Raw genomic sequence first — 16,743 nt, forward strand, 5'->3', positions numbered from 1 at the left:
CTGAAGGAAATGTCGGGGGGATGTTTGGGAGGGAAAGACGGTAACTAAAGAGTTTACATTCTGAGGAGGATGGAAGTGGGCGTAAGAAAATAAGCAGAAATGTCAAACATAACATTGGTTGTAGATGAAACTGTCTAAAAAAAAAAAGGCACCCTATACTCTTACCTAAGTCTTATCTCTTATGTTATTATTCTTACTAGTCTGCCTAATACTCTTTCATTTCTCTTGTTTTTTTAAATTCCCTCAGAGGTAGACTTTTAGGAGGCCATCAAAGTTATAGGCTAATGACCCCTATTTGTAGAGATTTATATTTTGAGACAATATGCTGATGGAAAAGAACGTAGAGAGGAACGACAAGTAGTATTAAACACTGAAGCAAAATAGAAATGGATAATTTTATATCCTTGTGTTGTATATGACAGGGAGGGAGGAGTTCGAGTGGAATAATTGGAGTGCCTATATTCTCAGTTCCTTTTTTTCTCGACTGGTTTTCTTAAGAGTTTTGGGTTTTTTTTCTTGTTGTATACACCTGAAATCCGCAAAGTATTAATCAAAAGAATCCTGGAATCAAATGGTGTTAGCTACAGGGTGTCTGAGACTATGATTCTGTGGATGATAGAGAGGTTCCTGGTTGTTTTCCCCAGGAGCCTGGCAAATACTCGCCATGACCACAAGGGGGATGTGGGAAGCTCCAGATAATTCAAAGCTAAAGCCTGAAGAGTGGGGCTGTATTCTGTTTGCCAGTGTGAAGGACGGGTTTCTGGACTGCTTTGCAAATTAACATGGCCTACAGCCTGACGGTTTGAAGAGATGAGCCTGAGTCTGAAAAGAAATAGGGTGCAAATGAATAAGAATGGACAGTTAGATCCACAGCCAGGTGGTTATAATTCTTCACCATACGGCACAGTACTGTATTTCACTTCTCTGTTGTCATCTCAGTGTCACACAGGAAAGTGAAAGGAGCTAGTACATAATTTGCATGTGGGTAAATGTTTACCAGACAGAATAGGCAGCTGTCCAATATCTGTGCATACTATATTTTAAATTATATTCTACTTGGTATGTTAGCATATTTGAAGACTGGAAACTAGTTTCAATTTATTTATTTATTTTTGTATTTTTGTTTTTTTAAATTTAAATGCAATTAATTAACATGTGTTATTTGTTTCAGGGTACAGGTCTGTGACTAGTTTTGATTTTTAAATATTTAACTCCCAGCAATTAATAGAAATCGTTATTAGATAGTAATCACTAATGCTTGTTAAATGTTTACTTAAGTGCCACATACTATCCTAAATGCTTTATATACATTGTGTAATGAACCCTTACCACAGTGGTTTCAAGTAAAATATTACTATTCCCATTTTGCAGATGGGGAAACTGTGGTTTAGAGTTGTTGATGTGTTATATGGCTCACATAGAAATTGAATGGTAAAGCCAGAATTTGGAGCCAGATTGTCTGACTCCAGAACCTTTGCTGTGAACCGCTAGGCCCAGCTGCCAAAATGGGTGTCATCTTTTACCTCTAAATATATAGAGAACTTGAGTTTTATAATACTGGCCTAATTCATTATTAGCAGTGGTTATTTTAGGCAGTGGAATAAAAGTTAGAAATACTTAAAGAGGGGCGCCTGGGTGGCACAGCGGTTAAGCGTCTGCCTTCGGCTCAGGGCGTGATCCCAGCGTTATGGGATCTAGCCCCACATCAGGCTCTTCCGCTATGAGCCTGCTTCTTCCTCTCCCACTCCCCCTGCTTGTGTTCCCTCTCTTGCTGGCTGTCTCTATCTCTGTCAAATAAATAAATTAAAAATTAAAAAAAATTGTTTAAAAAAAAAGAAATACTTAAAGAAATTTTTATGTTTCGGTTGCAGTTTAGGTTGCAGAACAACTATAAAGTTCAATCTGTAATAGAACTCATAGAATCAAGTTTATATTTTTAAAGCAAAGTGTCTTTAAACTCGCGACTCAGATGACGTTTTATTCACTTTTCCCAAAGATGAATATCCTGCTGTGGCACCTTCCATCTTCATGAAATAAAATTGTGGCATAATTTTATCACTTTTGTTCTCCTTGTCATTTTTGTCATTTTTGTTCTCCTTGGAATTTTTTGTTCACTTTTGTTCTCCTTGGAATTTTTCATGTACCTGCAGCAGATTTCAGGCACCAGTTCCCACATCTCCATGTTGGCATTAGCTACACTATATTGGAGTATATTACATGGTGTCACAACACTCAAGTTTGATTCAACAGAGCCTGCCCCAGTGAAGCGTAGGAAGTATTATGTCAGGTAATGTCTCTGTCCCCACAGGTGGTGACAATTTGTAGGTTTCATTTTATTTCGAATGCTGGGTAACCCACCAACCTGCCCTCTTCCAAAAAGAGAAATAGAGGAAAGAAAAGTAAGGCAGCAGTAAATCAAAATAAGATGTCACTTTGATTAGATAAGGACATTTACATTCCATTGATACTGAAGTCTCATTGCACAGGGTAAAAATCAGTCAACCTCACTCTGTATTTTCATTCAGGTTTGGAAAACAGTAGGCTTTTATTTTTTTTTATTTTTTTTTAAAGATTTTATTTATTTGACAGTGATAGAGACAGCCAGCGAGAGAGGGAACACAAGCAGGGGGAGTGGGAGAGGAAGAAGCAGGCTCATAGCAGAGGAGCCTGATATGGGGCTCGATCCCATAATGCCCGGATCACGCCCTGAGCCGAAGGCAGGCGCTTAACCGCTGTGCCACCCAGGCGCCCCAACAGTAGGCTTTTAGATAGATGAAGGACCAATGTTTGAAGTCCTTTTCTGGGGTGGGAGGGAAGAGCCAGCAAAAACAGAGATTTACTCTTCGTGGAGATCAATTTAACAGTTAATTTTTGAGAATATAGGAGCTTCTTCTGAATTTTCTAGTTTAAAGGGCCAGAATTTTAATTTATTCTTAATCATCATGGTATAGTGGAAGGAACCCTGAGCTAGAAGTTGAATCTGAACTTGGGTTCTAGAAACACAGAAAGGACCTTAAGTCTAACTTTTCATTTGATAGACGAAGAACAGAAAGAATAAGTGAGTTGCCTGAGGTCACAGGGACAATGTTAGCTTCAGCTCTATAGGCTTCCTTTTTACTTGGTATGCTTTTTAGAAATCACCCACATGAGGGGTACCTGGGTGGCTCAGTCTGTTAAACATCCAGCTTTTGATTTCAGTTCAGGTCATGATCTCAGGGTTGTGAGATCCAGCTCTGTGCTGGGCATGGAGCCTGCTTAAGATTCTCTCTATCCCTCTGCCCCTCTCCCTGCAATCACCCACATGATTTCAAATTAAATGTTCAATCAGTACCGGCCCTTTTTCAAATGCTCGTTGACAACTCTGGCTCATACATTCTCGTGTCTCATCCTCATTCCTTGAAGGACATAATTAGTGAAATTATGTCCACTATGTTTTCCTTTTGCCTGGATTACAGGCTTTATATGTAATATAGAGAGGCTGTTGTTTCCCTACCCCTTATCCCCAGCCATCAGGAGATGAAGTGCTCAGGTTTCCTTAGGTGATGAAGGTTTCACTGAAGGCTAGTTGGGGGAAGGATAGGCATTGTTTCAGTATCCATAGAACCAGAGTTCTGGAAGAGAACAAGGAGGGTGGCTGCTCTCCCTTGGTCAGGCCCCTGTAGGACCTGACCTATAGCAACCATTTATTGGTCTTCCTTTAAGGAATGGGCTTCTGATGTTCCCATCTGCACTGATTCTGCCCTTTCCGTAGCTTAGCTTCTTTATGCCTGCTTCTTTAATTTTTCTACTGTGCTAGTTCCCAAACTTTAGAAGGCATCATTTTTTTTTAAGATTTTATTTATTTATTCGACAGAGATAGAGACAGCCAGCAAGAGAGGGAACACAAGCAGGGGGAGTGGGAGAGGAAGAAGCAGGCTCAAAGCAGAGGAGCCTGATGTGGGGCTCGATCCCATAACGCCAGGATCACGCCCTGAGCCGAAGGCAGACGCTTAACCGCTGTGCCACCCAGGCACCCCAAACTTTAGAAGGCATCAGACTGGGAAGCTCTAAGCATTCCACTCCTAGAGATTCGGGTCCTGTAGGTCTGAGGTGGCTCCAGGAATCTGCGTGTGTAGGTTCCACAGGGGATTCTGATGGGGATAGGGTGGGGTTTAAGGACCACACCCCAGGCACCATGGTGTCCTCTGGTCTCCAAACTTTTGTGTCACACATTCCTATTAGAAACATATTTGAGGGGCGCCTGGGTGGCTCAGTCAGCTAAGCATCTGCGTTTGGCTCAGGTCATGATCCCAGGGTCCTGCTCAGTGGGGAGCCTGCTTCTCCCCTTTCCTTCTGCCTGCTTCTCCCCCCTGCTTGTGCTCTCTCTCAGTCAAATAAATAAATAAAGTCTTTTTAAAAAAATATTTGAGCACAGGGGCGCCTGGGTGGCTCAGTCGTTAAGCGTCTGCCTTCGGCCCAGGGCGTGATCCCAGGTTCCTGGGATCGAGCCCCGCATCAGGCTCCCTGCTCCGCTGGGAGTCTGCTTCTTCCTCTCCCACTCCCCCTGCTTGTGTTCCCTCTCTCGCTGGCTGTCTCTCTCTGTCAAATAAATAAAATATTTAAAAAAAAATATTTGAGCACATACCTACGTTATGTGTATATTTATGTCTTTGTAAACATATATATAGTACTATTAAACATCTATCAAATACAACATAAAAGCGGAAAAGAAAAAATACATAAATACATGTGAATATTTTCTTCCTGTACCCCAGTGTATCCCTGGGGCTGCTTCCACCATCCCGGCTACCTTTCCTCGTGGCTTGAAGTACACCATTCGTAGGGAGTACCTTTATTGTGCAAAGGCACAGAAAAGTGCCAAATTGTCTCAGGGGTCACTAGGTCAGTTCAGAGACATTTGTTTAGGTGCCAATTCCTTGTTTTATTTAACCAGCAGTTGAGGTGGGGTGGGGGTGGTGACTGTGTGTGTGACATGATGTAAAACAAGTTGGTTTACCTGGGAGAAGCCCTGTGACCCTTTCTTTAGGGAAAAGGGGAATCTATGAGCAAGGTAGCTGCTATGGGTCGCATGAACACCTGTCTTCCACCATAGAGTAACAAACTGTTTCTTTTCTTTTTTAAGACTTTATTTATTTAACAGAGAGAGAGGGAGAGCACAAGCAGGAGGAGCTGCAGACAGGCAGAGGGAGAAGCAGGCTGCCTGCTGAGCAAGGAGCCCAATGTGGGACTCGATCCCAGGGCCCTGGGATCATGACCTGAGCCGAAGGCAGATGCTTAACCGACTGAGCCACCTGGGTGTCCCTAACGAACTGTTTCTGAGCCTGGCAAAGTGCAAAGCTAACTTTCAGAGGCTGTGGATGAGGCCATCAGTGCCCCAAGCTCTGGAGAACGGCACCTGTGTCTGAGTAGTGAAGTGTCTACCGGTAGCTTAATGAGAAGTGTTAACTGAGCTCTGAGCTCAAATGCAGTTCTTTGGTGTGCATCTCCTCTGCTCTTGGATACACTCCCAGTGGTCAAAGAGGCTTTACTTTAACTGATGCATTTGTGGTTCTTTGATACTGGTCTCTTACCCTAGGGCACCATTTTGTGTGAAGAGTATTGTTTCCATGAGTTAGAACAACTGCATTGGGACGAACAGACATAAGGTGGTATTAGAGCTGGACAAATCCCAAGTTAGAACTGGACAAATCCCAGGCACATTTCAAAAATGAAGTGGCTTAATAACTATTAAAGTTGGAAATGGGTTCCCCACGTTCCTTTTTTCCAAGTAATTTTCTTACCCCTACTTGGAGGCTCTTCACATTTTCAGCTTTCTTCTGTTTCCTCAGGGGTTTGAGTGCTGGTGTTCTCTACTCTCAGAGGCCAGGAAGGGTAGAACACTGTTGAGAGAGCTCTGCAGAGGAGAGAGGGACAGGGTACTTCTTTTATACAGGGCATTTAGCAGCCATGTATATGTCTCTATTTCCTGATTGGTGGGGATATTTGAAAATGCATTGCTTAGAATTTCATTGTTTTTCACTTCACTTTATACTATAGAAAATCTTTAAGCTGGAAACACCATTTTCCCCATCACTTTGCCTTTTTCCTGTCAGCACGTATGCTTACCATTTTTGTATTCTGCTTTTGATGCTTATCTTGGCTAACGATACCTGCTTGTCATCCCGGTCCCATATACTTGTCATTTTTAATGGCTGTCTATATAATCTTATTCTTTCTTGAGATTCATAAGTTTATGCCCTGAATCCTTTGTGCTCCCACTTTTTTGCAGGATGTGGGGGGAGATTTGCTACACTTCTAAAATATTTCTGAAAACAAGCAGCATTTCAGAACCTGCACCAACATTTGCTTTTCTTCACTTTGAGGGTGCAGGCAGGCAGCCACTGGGCACACCAAGGTGTTGAATTCTCTTCTCTGAAGTCCATGTCTGTGGGTTTGGGTGGGCTATTGAGACCTCTCACCAAATCTCAGCAAGAGATCTCAGACACCAAGCTGGGGAAGAATTAGGCTGACAGACTGCTTGATATTTCCAAAGAGTCGTTTAGGTTCTGTCCATTAGTACAGTGTTCAAAATGTAGACATAGTTCAGTGCTGTGATTAAAGGGACTTTCACTGTTAGCCTCTTTGTTCCTGTAAGATATAGTGGTAAGCTATGGCCAGTTCATCATTTGGGGGTGTGATGGTTAGGTAAAGCTATTTTTCTCCAAAGGGCCGGTTTTTTTTTTTAGTTTTTCTTCAAAACTTCAGCTTTAGTAGGAGGGAGCCATAAATTCTGTGACATAGCTGCCTCCTTATCTGTCTTGGGAGTTATAGACTGCGCACATAAGACAATTCATGTACCTCTGCATAATGAGGTAAGTTTTATAAATCATAAATCTTCACTTAACATGCAGGTGGTGTTGGGTGCCAGGTTTAGAAAAACTGATGTAGTTGCCAAGTTCATGAATGTCGTAAATCATTCATGCTAAGGTAGCCCAGAATCATGCTGTCCTCTGAGGGAGACCAATTTCAAGGTGGTTGTTAAACACAAAAATGTGAGGCTCGATGATTGTTTTTCAAAATCAAATGCACTTTTTATTGGAAGGGTAAAATCAGGTTACCTTTCTTTTTTTAGTTGAAGTCAGTTTTCTAAGATCCTCCCTTCAGTCTCAAAAAATCTGTCAATAATAATATCTTTTCTTCCCTTACTCCTGAATTCTATCAGAAAAACATCACAGGGGCGCCTGGGTGGCACAGCGGTTAAGCGTCTGCCTTCGGCTCAGGGCGTGATCCCCGCGTTGCGGGATCGAGCCCCACATCACTCCTCCGCTATGAGCCTGCTTCTTCCTCTCCCACTCCCCCTTGCTTGTGTTCCCTCTCTCTCTGGCTGTCTCTATCTCTATCGAATAAATAAATAAAATTAAAAAAAAAAAAAAAGAAAAACATCACAAAATGTATTACCTGTTCATTTGCAATCCAGATCTTTAATGTGCTGAAAATGAGATTCAGATGTTTCAATAAATCTTCAGACACATTATTGGAAAAAACTCTCTGAAGTTCTTGGCGGGGGGCGAGGGATTTGTTTTCTTCTTGTGCTGTGTTTCGCGTGAAGTTACCGTGGATGGTAGGCAAGCATAGCCCTCTTTAACATTGACTTTCTCTTCAGGGCCAAAGATGGGAAAGGAGTAGGGCCTAAAGTGTACTGACCCCCAAGACAGAAAGCTTAAAGCTGTGCCCCTCTACGTTCCCAGGCTTTATCCAGACTTCTGGAATCCGGATATTAAACCGAAGTGTTTTCTCTACAAGTTGCTCATGTGGTAGATGAAGGTTATGAGGTTGGGTATTAAAGAGGAAGGAAAACATGCTAGCAATTTTGGTGAGAAGACTTCAGAGAGAGAGGTGCCTGGGTGGCTCAGTTGGTTAAGTGTCTGCCTTCAGCTCAGGTCATGATCCCACGGTCCTGGGATCCAGCCCTGGGTCAGGCTCCTTGCTCAGCGGGGAGTCTGCTCCTTCCTCTCCCTCTGCTGTTCCCCCTGCTTGTGCTCTTTTTCTTTCCCTCTCTGTTAAATAAATAAATGGAAACTTAAAAAAAAAAAGTTTTCAAAGAGAAAAATGAAGCTTGGTCTCTATTAGGTTCTCTACAGGTAGTTACATGTCTATATTCCTTTATCCACCTCAGGGCCATACACCAGATGACATGTGACTCTCCTTGGTGTCTCTCACAAGTCCTTTTGGACTGAATATGTTAATAGCTTCCCCTCCTGTGTCCATTATGTGGGTAGCCTACCCTTGGTTAAAGATTGTAGGGTCCAGTTCTAGGCAGAACATCATTTTCGCTTAATGCAATTGAATTTTCTTCTTTTGATGTGATAATCCCACTTACCCTGTGAGTCTCACTCTGAGACTTAGAAATGGGTCCTAACCTACCAATGAATTTGCAAAATGACTTATGTGATCCTTGTAATTGAATTAATCTTGTGAAAATACTGGGGGGCTCATTCGTCTGAGTTCTTTTTCATCCCTTCTCACCTGTCCCCACTGCAAGCTCCCTATTTCTTTATGCCTCCATGCCTTTTGTATATGTTTCTACTACCTGGAATGCTCTTATTTTCCTTATCAAAATGTTGAGCTCCTACTCATCCTGTAAAACCCACTTAAATCTCACCTCTCTGTAAAGCCTTCTCTGGCTTCCTGAAGCAGAGCTTGTCACTTGAAGCTTCTAGAGCATTTATCCAGTTCTGCTATGACATGCGCAACGGAAAGCATGTCCATCCCTTCCGCTAGATTGTGAGAATCTCAGAGATAAGAACAGAGTTATATCAATCTAGGTATTGCTGGCGCCCATCATATGTCACACAAAGTGGAAACTCAGTGACTAAATCTCATATTTTTTTTATTACCCTAGCACTAACATACAGCCTTGGGAGAGCACAAAGCTTTTTTAAGTTGCATTTCATCATAATTTATGGATGCTAAAACTAAGTCATAAAGCATTTACTTGAGTCCCCTATAGGAATGCCTAAGGGTAGAGAGTGACAGAGGCAAGGAGAAACTTCCTGCATTCTCAATGTGCCCTGGGATTTTCTGTAGATTCTGGTCAGATCAAGTCCTGTTCTTTATTCCTGCATAATATCTCTAGGACTTTTATGTCTTTGTCTTTTCATTGCAATCATTCTAATCTAGGTGTCATCCCCTCACACTTGAACTGCAATGCTTATAGCAGGTATGACTCTCAGCTTATAAATTCATATGTGGGGGAAGTATCACATTTATTTATGATCTTAAATAAGGATACACTCCAATTATATTCTCCTATTCCATCTGACTGGTGGGAAATTTAACCTCACCTATTTCTCATCTTCCCATTTGAATTGTGGTTCCAGGGTCTTATGTTTTGCCATGAGATTAGGGAGGGCTTTGAGTTGCTGGTTATCACTAGACACCCACTGTCCCATCATTTGAACTGACCCTTCAGGTATAGGGACTGAGTGCCGGTTCTTCATGCTTGACTCACGGGATTCTTGTGAGGCCCTGAGTCCTCCGGCCTTGGGTCCTCTCTCCTACTTGCGTCGTGTGGCCAGTCTTCTCTAGGGTCATGTTCCCTCCTCAGGTGCTTCCAGGGAGCAAGGCTAAGGTCCCCCTGTTCTGGGTCCTACAAACCCAGCTTCACCTGCAACCCAAGAGAATCTCTTTCTAGTCTGCCTGGAGCACTTCCCTGCATCATGCTGCTCCCTGGCCAGTCTCTTCAAGCTCTTGCTTCTAGCTTACTGATTTACAGTAATCCTGATGGTTTCATAAATCCCAAGCCCATAGCACTGCAACCAAAACTTTTATCTCTTTTTCTTTAAATTTCAATGGGAGGTTAAGGGAAATGTCTGTAATCCAGTTCTTTTAGGAAAAAAAAATGGAGAGAAGAAAAACTAAAAGTTATCAAATCCTGCCATATGTTGATCTGAAACTGGCTTCCTTGCCTTTTTTTTCCTCTTCTCCATTCAAATTATTTTGCACATTCCAATAACAAGAGTTATTCTAAAACTCTTGCCCAAAAACTCTCAGTAGTTTCTCACTATCTGCAGAATAAAATCAAAGCTTCAAGCTCTTTATTCTACCATTAGGGCTTCTCATGATTTTCTTCACCTTTCAAATCTGACTTCCCATTACTCCTTTGTTAGAAGTCCCTGGTCTAACCCTGTCCTTCTACCCCCATGCCTCCCATTCCTCCCTCAACACACACATGCTTTCCCACCTCCTTACCACACCTGACTTTGATGTGACACCCAGATCTAGTGCCAGCCCCTTCAGAGAGCTTGAGGGTTAGCTAGTGATCTAGTTCCACAGTGATTCTGCAGTGATCTAGTTTTCCATAATGCCTGGGGTTTTTTTCTGTCTATCCATTTGGTATGTGAGGTTATGGTTTATCTTCTTGTGCATGTTTCTACCTTCCTCATCTAGATTTATGAGCCTGTCAAGTACAGAAACCCTACTTTCCTATATCCTAAGCCACCACGGGGCTCTTCGTAGTGTGGAGAGCTTTCTAAATGCTGATTAGTGATGATGATGGCAAGGCATGGGACCCCTCTTGAGCACAGCCAGCCCTGCTATAGTGAGAAGCAGGAAAATGAAGGGAAAAGGGGCAGCCAGGTTTCACTCCTGCTATGGAAACATGAAGGTTTCATTGCTTTGTACCACCCAAGAGTAGCCTCCATGTCGTGTGTCTGGCACAAGGAGAATCATTCACCCTAACAGTGATGAACAAATTCCAGTAGTAGAGTGAATGCGCCAGAGCTCCTCCGGGTGGTGGACACTCTGGCTTTGCTGTCCTTTGGCTTCTTTCCAGGCTGCCTTGCCGGGCCCTCCACAATAGGTTTCTCTGTCGTGAATGCAAACTAGCCAAACTCTCTTGAACAAACCAACCTCCCTGACACCTGCTCAAAGTAATTCTCCACCCACCAAGCTGTGGTTAATAAACGTAAATGGTTGCCACCCGCTTCACTTTGGCTGATGCTGTGAGGGTGTCTTCACACAAATCGGCAGGCTGATGAACCTGGCAGCTCCACCTCATTCTCTGGGGACAGAGAAATGGAGCCAAGAACCCTCCTGCCTCAACCCTTGGGGCTCCATGGGTATTTCGCTCGCTCCCTTATATCAGTCTCTGGCAACCCCATGCCAAGCGTTCTGGCCTCCATTCATATTGATCGAGGGGTAGGGAATGGGTAGACAGGATTCTAGCATCATCTGGTTGGTTGGACTAGATAACCCTTCAAGTTCCTTCCAGTCCTCCAAATCTTTGATCCTATAATTCTCACTTGCTTTGTTCTGAATCAACATCTAAAATCCCCAGCTTCGTGCTTATTCCTTCAGCCTCCTCACCTTGGCCCCTTTCCTGCTGCTTCATAAATAAAGTCACACTAGCCCCCCAGGACTTCTTTTGGTTCCTTGGATGTGTTGCTTCTGCCTTCCCATTTGCCCTTTCTTCTCACTAGGTCCCTCTTCTCCCCACCAGCCATCTCTCTAACCCTACTTAGCTTTCAGGTCCTGCTTGAGACGTTACTGGTGTAGGCAAGCTTCTCGAACCCCCACTAGATGAGGTTCCTAATGCCCAGACCAGTCCTGTATATTATTATTATTTTTTTTAAAAGATTTTATTTATTCATTTGACAGAGATAGAGACAGCCAGCAAGAGAGGGAACACAGGCAGGGGGAGTGGGAGAGAAAGAAGCAGGCTCTCAGCAGAAGAGCCCGACGTGGGGCTCGATTCCAGAACTCCAGGATCACGCCCTGAGCCGAAGGCAGATGCTTAATGACTGAGCCACCCAGGCGCCCCCAGTCCTGTATATTATTATCATTAACCTGCTTTTTAGTAAGGACTTGTTTAGTGTCTGTTTTCTCCAGCATTTTGAAACTTCTGTGTGTGTGCATGGAATGTGTCTTTTTTGTTCAAAATTTTATTACCAGAACCTAGCCTAGTGCCTGACATCTAGTAGCTGTTCAGTGAACACTCATTGACTGGCCGGTTCTCCTTCCCATCTCAAACACGCTTCTCCCCTGCTGTTCATTCATGTACTCGTTTCTGTTATATACCTATTTATGCTTGTCTTTTTAATTGTCTGTTTTAAATTGTACTTTCCTGGAAGGCAGAGAATCCATGTATATAATTTTCTTTGTATGTGGGTATATGTTTGTTTCTCATCCACCTGGACTCTAGGGGAAAATTGAGAAGATAAATGTTACCATGAAGGAGACTGTGAAACTGTTGAGATGACTTCTGACCCCCTTTGTTATCCCTAAGGATGGGCAGGGTGTGGGGCAGGACTGCAACAGCGCAGGAAATTTTAGGACTCTGTTAAAAGTAGATTCCCTCAGGCATGCCTGGCTGGCTCAGTCAGAGCATGTGACTCTTGATCTCAGGGTTGTGAGTTCGAGACCTTGATTAAAAACAAAAACGAAGAAAAGTAGCTTCCCTCACAACTCTAGTACGTACTGCGGGGTGACAGAAGGAAATAGGGGATGCTTTGGGAAATTAAGAAGAAATGGAGAAGTGAGCAGAACTTGAATCCATAGGTCTCATTTTCCACAAGGACATTAGAGTGCTGTTAAGCCAAGGAGAACTATTAGTCCTTGGGGCGCCTGGGTGGCACGGCGGTTAAGCGTCTGCCTTCGGCTCAGGGCGTGATCCCGGTGTTATGGGATCGAGCCCCACATCAGGCTCTTCTGCTATGAGCCTGCTTCTTCCTCTCCCACTCCCCCTGCTTGTGTTCCCTCTCTCGCTGGCTGTCTCTATCTCTGTTGAATAAATAAGTAAAATCTTAAAAAAAAAAAAAAAAGGAGAACTATTAGTCCTGACAATAGCTCCTCTCGTTATGACCCCCTTGGTGGTGTTTTTATTAGTTTTAAAAATAGAGGTTGAAGAACAACTTTTACAGTTGTGACTGGAACAATGACAAGCAGGGCTGGTGAGGTGTGATCATAAAAGAAACTTTGTTTTTGGCTCCCACTGTTACTTCAAAGCTGCTCAGTAGTGATGAACCTAACACTGGCCCCTAGACAAATGCTTTTCTCGCAGGTTAATCAGGAAGCCCTACGGTGACTTTATGGAATAAAACATGATCTCAATTAGGTACTTAACATGTTCAGCCCAGATATTATCCGTGTTTCCGTATTTCTTGAAGATTACTCTATCTGTCCTTACCAATCTGGGGCTCGCAGCAAGTGAAGAGAGGGGGTGTGGTCCTTGTTTCTTTCCTAAAATTTCTGACCCACCAAGACTAGAGCAAGGAAGTAAGAGGTGGCAGGAAATATTGTACTCGTCTCATATTGTTGAAGCTGGCTTTTTGTTGAAAGCCAGAAGGGGCCGATGTTTAAATCTCGCTTTTTTCTGGGGCACTCTTGTGGGTACTTCAGAGATCTGAACTCCCCTCCATACACGTGCACCCACACTTGACCTGGGCAAGTGGATTCTCCTCTGTCAGCTGCTTTCTTCCTCGAGATCCCCTAGTAATTCAACGGTCCATTTCTGATTTCTCCATGAGAAATAGGTTCTTTGCTCACACAAGCCCTGAGACTATGGGCAGATCTCAGCACTGCCGAGCAGCTGCCAGCCTATACAGTGGTCCCTGTATTTCCTGGGCTGGAGTCAGAAATTAGTCCACTCTGCCCTTCTAACTGTAGAAGGCACATATCACGTTCTCTGAGTGGTCCCCTTAAAGCCTTTCTCACTCAACTTGTGGTGAAATGCAGGTACCCCTTTTCTTTGGAGAGGGTACCCACAGCGCACCAAGACTTCGCACCAAGTAAATCCTTTTTAAAGACTTTCTCTTAATATTCAGCAACTTTTCTTTTACTCATGATAGGGGTGAAGGTTTTAGAGTTTCATAACTGTTTTTCAACTGTTTTCGGTGAACATTTTGCTGGCGCCTCACTTTGCTATGACATGGATACTATATAGTGGAGTCTCCGGTGAAACTTCCAAGTACATAACACCGTATAGGGATTTCAAGAACCAAGTAATTAATTTCTGAGTAACAGTAGGTAATATCATTTTCTCTTCCTGTCTTCTATTGAGGAAGCTTAATTGTCCTCATCTATAAAATGGACCCCCATCTTTTTCTTGCCTCACAGTAAGGATAGATAAATTAGAAATTGTGAGGACAGAGATGATTCTGAATGGACCACAGGACCTGGGGAATAGTTAAATAATCTGCAGTAGCAGCATTTTTTATACACAAATAGAGATGAAAGTCTTGATGGAAAGAAGAAAAGAAAATGCCCAATTTCATCAGTGTTTTTCTAAACTCCATCCTAACCCCTCCCACCCTCACCTTGGTTTGGAGCTGTCTTCTTATATGCAGTCCCTGTTACAGCCCCAAAGCAATGCTTGCTCAGAGCAGAGCCAGCTCCTGTTAGATCAATAATCCTTGGCTCTGTGTTTTCCAGCTGTATTTGTGTCTCTTGTCTGTGGGTTTAAGTTTGGAAGGGTAGATGTCATCACTTTTGACAAAATGGCTGGATATCTTTACTCCATCATGATGAAAAAGACATCCCGGTCTCCTGGTTCAGAGCCAGAGCCTGCCTTGCAGGAAATTCAAAGGCTGCAATCCAGAGCTGCTGTCAAGCCAGCAGATGGAGTCACGGTCCTTTTCTGTGTGTCTCTGGGCCCACCCGGGCTGGTATGCCCAGTGATGCTGCACCCAGCTCTGTAGCCAGGGGGGAAAGGAAAATGAATACAAATAACGGCACCCCATTGCCATAACTGTTTGTCTGCAGAGGAGTTTGGTGAGATATGATCTTGGGAAGGTTGTTTTCATGTGCCTCTCTGGAATTACTGCAGAAGCAATTGTAAGGAGTGAGTACCTGTGTGCCTGAGACAACTGTGGGCATAAGAGAAGGAAAGATGTAGAGATGTCAGAATGAAGTCCAGGGGCGCCTGGGCGGCTCAGTCGTTAAGCGTCTGCCTTCGGCTCAGGGCGTGATCCCAGGCTCCTGGGATCAAGCCCCGCATCGGGCTCCCTGCTCTGCTGGCAGCGTGCTTCTTCCTCTCCCACTCCACCTGCTTGTGTTCCCTCTCTCACTGGCTGTCTCTCTCTCTCTGTCAAATAAATAAATAAAACCTTAAAAAAAAATGAAGTTTCTGGCAGTGGGGGAATATGGCACAGTCCTCTCATCCTGGAACACCTTGGGGAGGACCTAGGAATACAAGCAGTAGTTCTTGGTAAGAAAGTGCAGCCTTCAAAGGAGAGTTTAAAAAATGAAGCTGAATGACCGTCTGCCCAACTCTTCTGTCTGAACTGCAAACACTGGAGTCCCTCCTACTAAGATCTATAGATTGCTAAAGGAATTTACTCTGGGGCCAGTAGCAGAATTTCAGCTTCCCTGAGATTAGTTTTTCCTTTTTTCTAAGAACCCACCACACAGCTGTATGTATGGCAGCTCTTAAATACTGGAGGCATGAATGGCGCTCTCATTGGGAACTCTTTTCTGCCCGCTAGGACTCCTTCTGTGAAATGGAGAGTCCTCCCCACCTCCTCCCATGTGAACGGAAAGGGGCTCCGAAATGGAGGATGGGCAGTGGACGGGTTCCCACTCTCCAGGGCAGGACCTGTGATGCTCCCTGTTCACTTCCTCTATTTAAGTAATCTGGACTGAGAAGTAGGGGTGGATTAGGGAACTAAGCAGGGTAGCCTCCATACCCAAGACCTAATGGCCGCAGACTGCCCAGAGGGAAAGCAGCTTCCTAGCTGGTTCTTAGCTCAATCCTGAAGTGAGGGGAGTGGGAGGCGCTTGGGTTCTCAGCCGTGGAGCAGGTGGCAGTCTGTTCTTCATTGGGAATCCAGAGGTGTCTGGCAGGTCTCTTGGCCACAGGCCTCCCTGGAGCCTAGAGCACTTTGAAGAGAAGAAAAGGTTCTAGGAACAAGGAAGCTGCTGCTCTTGATGAGAAAGTCAGAAGGGAAGAAAATGAGACAACAAGGGTTGAAGAGAACTGTCTGTGACTTGAAGAGAATGTTAATGGCTCTGCTTGGGAGCTTCAAAGCCTGCACTGGCTAGGATGGCACACAGACGCCTCTGCTGTCACCTGCAGAATCCTTACCAAGGACTGAGGCTTACAGTCACAGACCGACTTTTCCAGGGACCTAGAAAAGAAGCTGTTGGGACATCAGCCAATCAAGGTTTAACTTCTCTTCTGGGTCAGTCCACTGATGGGGTTCTGGAAGAACTTAGGTGCAAAGGAAATGGCTCTTCTGGAACAAATTTGCTAACAGTTGTCTCTTTTCCCTGTTTACACAGTGGCAGCTGCTGTGGACTGAATTGTGTCCCCTTGAAATTCATATGATTAAAGCCCTAACCCCCAATGTGATGGCATTTGCAGAAGGGCCTGTGGGAGGTATTTAGGTTTAGACGAGGTTACAAAGGTGGGATCCTCATGATGGAAATAGTGCCCTTAGAAGATATCAAAGGGCTTGCGATGTGAGCACACAGCAAGAAGGTGGCCATCGGCAAGCCGGGAAGAAAGCCCTTGTAAGAACTCAGCTACTCTGGCACTCTGACCTCAGACTTCCAGCCTCCAGAACTGTGAGAAAATAAATTTAAGCCACCCAGTCCATGGTAATTTGTTATGTCAGCCAGAGCTGATTAATACAGTAGCCCTAGTGGGCTCTTGGTACCCTGCCTAAATCCCCTTTACCACATTAATGTATCCATGTCTCCAACTGCTGTATTGGGTTCCAGTGGGTCACAGAAAATTGCTCTTGGTGGATGGGAGATCCCAACTGT

At 44.0% G+C, this 16,743-nt stretch overlaps 1 long non-coding RNA gene across 2 annotated transcripts in view; it reads left to right on the forward strand.

Moving 5' to 3' along the window:
• Positions 1-16,743, forward strand: part of LOC117801470 — a 114,707-nt gene that overhangs the window by 806 nt on the left and 97,158 nt on the right. The window lies entirely within an intron of this gene.

Source organism: Ailuropoda melanoleuca, chromosome 3, assembly GCF_002007445.2.
Source record: "Ailuropoda melanoleuca isolate Jingjing chromosome 3, ASM200744v2, whole genome shotgun sequence".
Taxonomy (NCBI): domain Eukaryota; kingdom Metazoa; phylum Chordata; class Mammalia; order Carnivora; family Ursidae; genus Ailuropoda; species Ailuropoda melanoleuca.